At 41.1% G+C, this 8,063-nt stretch overlaps 1 protein-coding gene across 1 annotated transcript in view; it reads right to left on the bottom strand.

The window, feature by feature from the left end:
* The window catches only part of atp8b1 (ATPase phospholipid transporting 8B1), a gene marked incomplete in the record, with an annotated part of 31,215 nt that overhangs the window by 21,189 nt on the left and 1,963 nt on the right, over positions 1 to 8,063 (bottom strand). The window contains 1 exon segment of the mRNA XM_014026611.1: positions 7,123 to 7,247.

Here is an 8,063-nt window from a genome sequence, read left to right as displayed (position 1 = left end):
CATAAGACCCTGCTTAAACTATAGAACCATACCTGGACCATAAGACCCTGCTTAAACTATAGAACCATACCTGGACCATAAGACCCTGCTTAAACTATAGAACCATACCTGGACCGTAACTGCATTTGGCCACAGAAATGACACTTTTTCATGTTTAGCTTTGTAATTATTTCTATCATTAACATATTTGTCTTTCACACAATAGGATCCCTGTTTGAACTATAGAAACCACACCTGAACCATAGATACCAAACCGTTGGTGTTTTAAAGTTTCTGTATGGAGTAAAATGTAGCGTAGACATACGTTTGTTAAAATGATGGAGTGAATAAACAGAAACAGAGGACTGTTTTAAAAAAATGCATTTGAATAGAAGGTGAGAACCATTGATTGTTAGGAAAGGGAGGGCACCGAGAACCAGCCGATGACTTTAAATATCAGGTCCAACGTGTTTCACTCTGCAGACGACTAAAGATATCCTGGAGGATCAGCCAGACCAGAATAAGAAACACACAGAACAGGATGTCTGATGAATCTGAAGAATGTACAAACAGGTTTGGTTTATCTCCGGGCCGTCGAAAATAAGAATTTATCTTGTCTTTGTAAAGAACGGTGAAAACTGACCCTAATTTAAAATCACATCAAAAGGCCACCAGAAAATTAATAAATAAAACACATCATTTATATTTAAAACAAAGCGCTGTGGTGTGAAGTCTGAACGATCCAGTCACAAATACATGTCGGATAAAACAACACGACTACACCCTGCTGACTCAGCAGTTTTTAAACAGCAACCCAACACCGAGCAGGTGTTCTTCACACAGGTGAGCAACAAGTCAGTTAAATAAACTGTTGATTAATAATAATAATAATAATAATAATAATAATAATAATAATAATCTGTCAGTAAAATAAACACTCTGCTGGGAGTTTGAGTCTTTTCCTGCTCAACGCTTGGTTCAAAGGATTTTAAATAATTAAGTAAAAACAACAGAAGAAGAGTGTTTGGTGTTTCACAAGCCTTCATGTTTGAGTAAAACGTTACAGAAGCAGAACATGTGGAGGTGAATGAATGAGTTCTGCGTGGCTGAACACATCCCAACATGAAAGCTGACAGAGGAAGAGGAGTGGGCGAGACAATCCTGAGTGCCGAAGAGGGGGAAGAAACCTCRTTGATACTCGTAGTAAAAAGTTCCCTTTCCAGTCAAATTTAACACCGACTAAACAAAACCTAACTGCAGACGGGCTACAGCAAGTCGCTGCAGAGGAAAACAAGCCTGAACCCAGACCAGTTTCTAAAAACCATCGTTACTTCAGAGTCCAAACAGAGAAAATTAAGTCTTTACGTTACAAAACACTTCTTATTAAAGGTTTATTAACTCTGAACTAACAGCAAAAACAAAGTTTAAAAAAAGAAATGTGAAGTTTAACTTTCAAACTAGTTTCATTTTAAATGGTTCCTTATTTAATCAAAATTAAACAAAGTAAACAACGTTAAAAAAATCAAACCAGCTGAACCTCATTACCAAAATAAAAGCCTCTGGTTTGGTTTCCGCCCTCTTTAATTCCAACTATTCAGAAACAAACCAGGCAGGAGATCAGCAGAAAACACAGCCGGTCTCAGAACAAGGAGGATCCAGAGTCAGGCAGGTGAGAACATACCTGTGTGACGACACTGAAACCTGAGAGGACCGAGGAGGCGCAGCTACCAGTTCAGGAAACAACAAACAAGACGAAAGATGATAAACTACCTGTCGAACTGACAAAACTCATCCCGCTAACCGTTTCAACGCCAGATTATTTTTATTCACATCATCATTTTAATTACAACCGACTCATTTTTTAAAATAACATTTCTATTTTGATGCGCAGAACTCAATTAATCTATGAACTATTCTAGATAAACAAGGAAGTTTTGGTTTCAGTATTAATTATGTTTTATTTCAATAATCTGTTAAAAGTTTTGATCCAATTCAAGCTTTTAAGCAATCTTCTGTTGTTACTCACAGCAGGAGTCCACACGACAAATTCATAAACAAAGAAAAGTTTAAAACTTCGTTTCCCAAACAGAAATCCAATAAATCCGATCGACTCCCGGCAGAAATGAATCGTGCGAGGAGCAGCAGGCGCTCCAGCCTCGGCAGGAAAACTMGATTTGACTCTTTTTTGCATGAGTTTTTCTGCGTCTCGTGACCGCTTCAGAGTCGTGTCAACTTTATTTGTGTAAAAAATGTTGTAACCCTTCACCTGAGTAAATAACAAGTAGGTGGGAATAAACTGAGGGTTCAACACTTTAATTCCCCATTTCCATTAAAACAACGTTTACTGTGAAATATTTAAAAGTGAAATTGTGTGTCATCGGCATAACAATGGAAACGGACACCAAACTTGCGGAAAATGTAGCCAAGAGGAAGGAGGTAAGTYATGAAGAGAAGGGGTCCAAGGACAGAGCCTTGGGGCACGCCAGTGGAGACGGGGGATGACTCAGAGTGGAAGGATTTTATCTGGATGAATTGAGTGCGGTCAGAAAGATAATATAAAAGATAATATAAAAATACATGTTTAGCAGTTTAGCTTTGTCTAATTTGTAGAATATAATATATAATAATTTGTATAATAATGTATAATTTTGAAAACAGTTATCAGATGAATTAGCTTTCAATAAATTAGTTTTTGTGTGCTAACAGCTAACTAACAAGCTAACAACAGATTTGTCAGTCCCACCAGATTTTAACTGGCAGGAGATGAAGACTTGTCGCCTTTGCAGTTCGCTTCCATTGTTTTTTTTTTTACATGTTTAAAGATAGTGAAGCTATAATTTTAGTTTTAGTATTTTGAGTGTTAGCACCACTAGAATTCATGCTTATTTTAACGGAGAAAACCTCAAAAACTACTGGATTAGAATACAAAATAATTAAACACTAACAAAAATAAAATCGGGTGATTTTTACTAACATTTTTTTTAATTTAACCTTTATTTAACCAGGCAAAATATTAAGAACTTCTTATTTACAATGTCACCCTGGCGGGTACCAGAGACACCTATAAAGGAAAAGGTGAAGGAGAAACAGAAAACATCCTGCAAACAAACATATCTAAGTCACATTGAGAATTTATCAGATAAAAATATAACATATACAAAATAAAAACAAAAACATAAAATAGCACAAATTGTATTAAATTTCATCAGATATATAGCTAGCATTGACAGGTCAGTGATGGTAGATAAAGCTCATGTAAGGTTGATTTGAACTGACCTATAGAGTAACTAATTTCACATCACTTTGCAAGTTATTCCATGTGGAAGGGGCTGCATTGCTAAATGCGTACCTCCCAAAGTTTGTTCNACCCTCGCCAGTGTGGATGTTATAAAAGTTCACTTTTTAAAAACTGTATTTGTCACGCGGAAGGGGGGGTCTGCCGCAGACAACAGAGCAGGGAGGGGGAGGACTGGGGAGAAGAGCGGTGAACTAACTTTCTGACTTATTAAATTTTATTTGTTTTTATCGTCCTGCAGGCTCTGAGAGAAAATTAATTTGAAGCTGAGTTTTTGATAAAAATCATTAGATTACTGTAAACATCTGTAAACCTGCAAAATGAGGGAAAATCTGTGTCAGTTACAGAAATTCTGTTCACCTGAGCAGCTGTTGCCTGTCAACCTCCAGACGTACGACGGAGCGTGTCTGAGCCAATCACTGATCAGCTGACTGATTTAATAGATCTTAACATTCATGAGGTACTTTACATTGACTGTTTATGGTTGAGTGTGGGTGTACAGAGGGTAGAACCTGAGGAGGACCTCGTGTTCAAACTCTGAGGTGAAGCTGTGATCTTTAAAAAAGAAAAGGTGCAGAAACATGCGTACGCACGGTTTCATATTTATAAAACCGTGCGTACGCATGGTTTTATAAATATGAAACCGTGCGTAAGCCATTTTAACCTTTTGGCCGTACGTTCACTGATTGTATGATCTCAACACAATCTTTTATAAATCTGACCCCTGGACTTTAGGCTGCCCTAGTTCTGTGTAGTTAGGTGCTGGATGTTTGACGACGTTAGCTGCTACTGTTAGCATGATCTTAACATAAAATCAGAACAAACACTCATGCTGGCAAAAACAAACTATAATCATCGTGGAGCTGTTTGGTARRGAGGTTGTGGATCCACCTGCTGAATAAAAAGTTCTACACCTCCAGTTGTTTATGGGCTTTCATCAGCTGTTCGGTGTAGTTAGCATCCAGTTAGCGCCGCACTGTCTGGTAACGGGACTAAGACTTCCCCGGTAGTCCGCTCGGTGCTCGATCTTCTTCTCTTCCCTCTTATAATCGAAATAGTGAATCACCTACTTCCTTGTTAAAGTCCTCACTCCGTCTCCGACTGTTTTTTTCTCCATCTCTGCCTTTGAGCTCCTCTCTCAAACTGCGGCTCGGTCCGACTCGGTCCACCTGACTGGAGCTCCACGATCATCGCCTTTTTTTGCATCAAAGACACTAAAATAACCAACTAAACTTCACCCTAACTATGAAATATAGTTAAACTAATATAATAAATTGAATAAATTTCAGATATCTCATTGCTGACTTCCGATCTCCCTCTCTCCATCGCAGCCGAACTTTATTCAACTTTCGCCTCTTTTTATTTTTATCCTCCTGTAGATTTTTTGCTGCTTGTCTAATATTTTCAGGCTTCAGTCAGAAAGGAGTTTGGGGGGTTTAGGTTTGTTCGGCAAGGGTGGGGGTGACACCAGAGGGTGGAATGAGGTGTTTTTCCCCATGAATCAGCTTTATTTTACATCCTCCTGCTGCAACGCGCTTCAAATATGACGATTAATAAAAAGAGCCATGTTTTAACTTATTACATAAATTTAATCATTGTATAATTATTTATTATTAATTCAGTTACAATGATTGGAGAACCCATAAACTACACAAGATAAGGGCATTTTTTCAGATAGCAGATCCTCCACTTTTTCACTTACGACCTCCATCCGAACTTCACGCTCTAGTGGGGCTGCATCGTGACGTCACGTGAAACCCTCCTATTAACGTAGATCTGATCAGTCGACTAATCGAAAAAAATAATCAGTCATTAGTCGACTATAAAAATAATCGTTTGTGGCCCTAGTCCTAATTTAACTGAAGGCCCTGTTCAGACCTGTAGTCACACAATAAAATTTACCTCAGTGTTGGCTAGTATTTACTAAAACCTTATCCGACGGTGGTTTAGACCAGTGGTTCCCAAACTTTTTGTCTTCTGACCTACAAAATATCCATGGAAAAAACTTGTGACCCCAAATATTACTGGTCTGAGTACACGAACTTGGTTAATAACCCTAAAAACACAGGCCTTTTGACAATCTAAACAGCTTGTACACAAATATAAATACTGATTTATACTCCATCCATCCATTTTCTTCCACCTATCCGGGGTCGGGTCGCGMGGGCAGCAGCTTCAGAAGGGAGGCCCAGACCTCCCTCTCCCCAGCCACTTCTTCCAGCTCCTCCGGGGGAACTCCAAGGCGTTCCCAGGCCAGCCGAGAGACATAGTCCCTCCAGCGTGTCCTGGGTCTTCCTCGGGGCCTCCTCCCGGTGGGACGTGCCCYGAACACCTCACCAGGGAGGCGTCCAGGAGGCATCCTTACCAGATGCCCGAGCCACCTCAACTGGCTCCTCTGGACGTGGAGGAGCAGCGGCTCTACTCTGAGTCCCTCCRGGATGACCGAGCTTCTCACCCTATCTCTAAGGGAGAGCCCAGCCACCCTGCAGAGGAAACCCATTTCGGCCGCTTGTATCCGGGACCTCGTTCTTTCGGTCATGACCCAAAGCTCATGACCATAGATGAGGGTAGGAACGTAGATCGACCGGTAAATCGAGAGCTTCACTTTCTGACTCAGCTCTCTCTTCACCACGACGGACCGGTACAGCGCCCGCTTTACAGCAGACGCTGCGCCAATCCGCCTGTCGATCTCCCGCTCCGTTCTTCCCCCATTCGTGAACAAGATCCCCAGATACTTAAACTCCTCCACTTGAGGCAGGACGACCCCCCTGACCCGAAGAAGGCACTCTGCCCTTTTCCAGCTCAAGACCATGGCCTCGGATTTGGAGGCACTGAGCCTCATCCCGGCCGCTTCGCACTCGGCTGCGAACCGCTCCAGTGAGAGCTGCAGATCTCGTTCAGATGAAGCCAACAGGACCACATCATCRGCAAAAAGCAGAGATGCGATCCTAAGGCCACCAAAATGGATCCCCTCAACACCTCGGCTGCTCCTAGAAATTCTGTCCATGAAAGTAATGAACAGAATCGGTGACAAAGGGCAGCCTTGGCGGAGTCCAACTCTCACCAGAAACGAGCCCGACTTACTGCCGGCAATGTGGACCAGACTCTGACACCGGTCGTACAAGGACCTGACAGCCCGTATCAAATGGCCCGGTACCCCATACTCCCGGAGAACCCCCCACAAGGCCCCCCTTGGGACACGGTCGAACGCCTTCTCCAAGTCCACAAAACACATGTAGACCGGTTGGGTGAACTCCCATGRACCCTCCAGAACCCTGCWGAGGGTGTAGAGCTGGTCCAGTGTTCCACGACCAGGACCAAAACCACACTGCTCTTCCTGAATCCGAGGTTCGACTATCCGACGGACCCTCCTCTCCAGGACCCCTGAATAGACCTTACCAGGGAGGCTTAAGAGTGTGACCCCCCGTAATTGGAGCACACCCTCCGGTCCCCATTTTAAAACTTTTTTATACTTATTTTGTGTTTTTGTAATAATTATAGGGAAAATATTACATCAGCAATAATTTTATTAGCCTTTAAATTGATTTCTGGAGATTATCCAAGGTGCTTCATGACCCATAATTGGGTCCCAAGCCCAACTTTGGGAACCAAAGTGCAGTGGTTCCKAAACTTTTCAGCTTTTGACCCACAAAATAACAGTAGCAGAGACCTGAGCCCCCAACTATTTCTGGATGATAAACATTTGTATCAGGTCAACAAAACATGGGCATAGCAACTATTTTTATACGACATTTATCCATTTTAAATATACTAACCTCACTCCTTTGTAACAACTAAGGCAAAAATGTAATAAATTCAGAAAATCTTTTCAGGACCCCACCTTGATMTTTCGGGACCCCACTTTGGGTCCTGACACCAACTTTGGGAAACACTGGTTTAGACCCTTTTATTCACATACTGATGGTCCGAACACAAGACCTCCTGAACGGGTGTGACCCTTCAGAGCTGCTACCTGGGTGAAAATAAAAACAACAAACAGCTCAGTTAATTAAATTATTAACTTAATTAAACAACCATTTTTGGGAATTTGTTTTTTATTTGTTTGGTTTTTGACAAAGAATTATATTAAAAACCTCTCAATAAAAAACTATTTTGTTAAAATGTTATCAGAACCGGATTTTTCAGTCTCAAGACATGGACTATAAATAACCGATACGGGCCGACAGCAGAAATGTTTTGGGTTTGGTCAGGAGTGAATATTCCCAGGTGATCAGTCTCATTATATGACAGAAGGTCTGGCCGTAAAGAGAACTCTAACTGGGTTCAAATAGCTCAATGAGTACAAGAAACCACTTCAAAATAAAACCTGTTAACCTCACAGGGAGCTGTAATTAATGGTTTCTTGCAGTCAGTGTGAAAAAGATTTTAAAAAGTTGAATAAATTCCACATAAATCAGCGACGCCTTCACCTGAAACAAACCTTGGATGGATTTGACTCTCAAGTCACGATTCAAATTCTGCTCCTCTGCTTTTCAGGCTCAACATTTCCATGAGAGTCCAACATTTCCCTAAACAAAAAGCTCTCAAGACTTGTTGTTTTTATGCCCCGTTTATGGAAAAACATCACAGCTGGATGGAGGCGTGGCCAAAGGGACCACTGTGTTTACTAAAAACTACTGGAAAACAACTGGACGGGTGCTTCAGGGGGTTTATTACATGTTATTATTATGTCATTAAAAATGAAATGCATAAATAGCCTAAAAAAAGGATTTATATTTTAAACCAGGAAGAAAATAAAACAATGTTGATGCAGTTTAAAGTAAAATAC

This window comes from Austrofundulus limnaeus, unplaced genomic scaffold (assembly GCF_001266775.1).
Source record: "Austrofundulus limnaeus strain Quisiro unplaced genomic scaffold, Austrofundulus_limnaeus-1.0 Scaffold572, whole genome shotgun sequence".
In the NCBI taxonomy this organism is placed as follows: Eukaryota; Metazoa; Chordata; class Actinopteri; order Cyprinodontiformes; family Rivulidae; genus Austrofundulus; species Austrofundulus limnaeus.
This window is presented reverse-complemented; position numbering and strand designations above follow the sequence as displayed.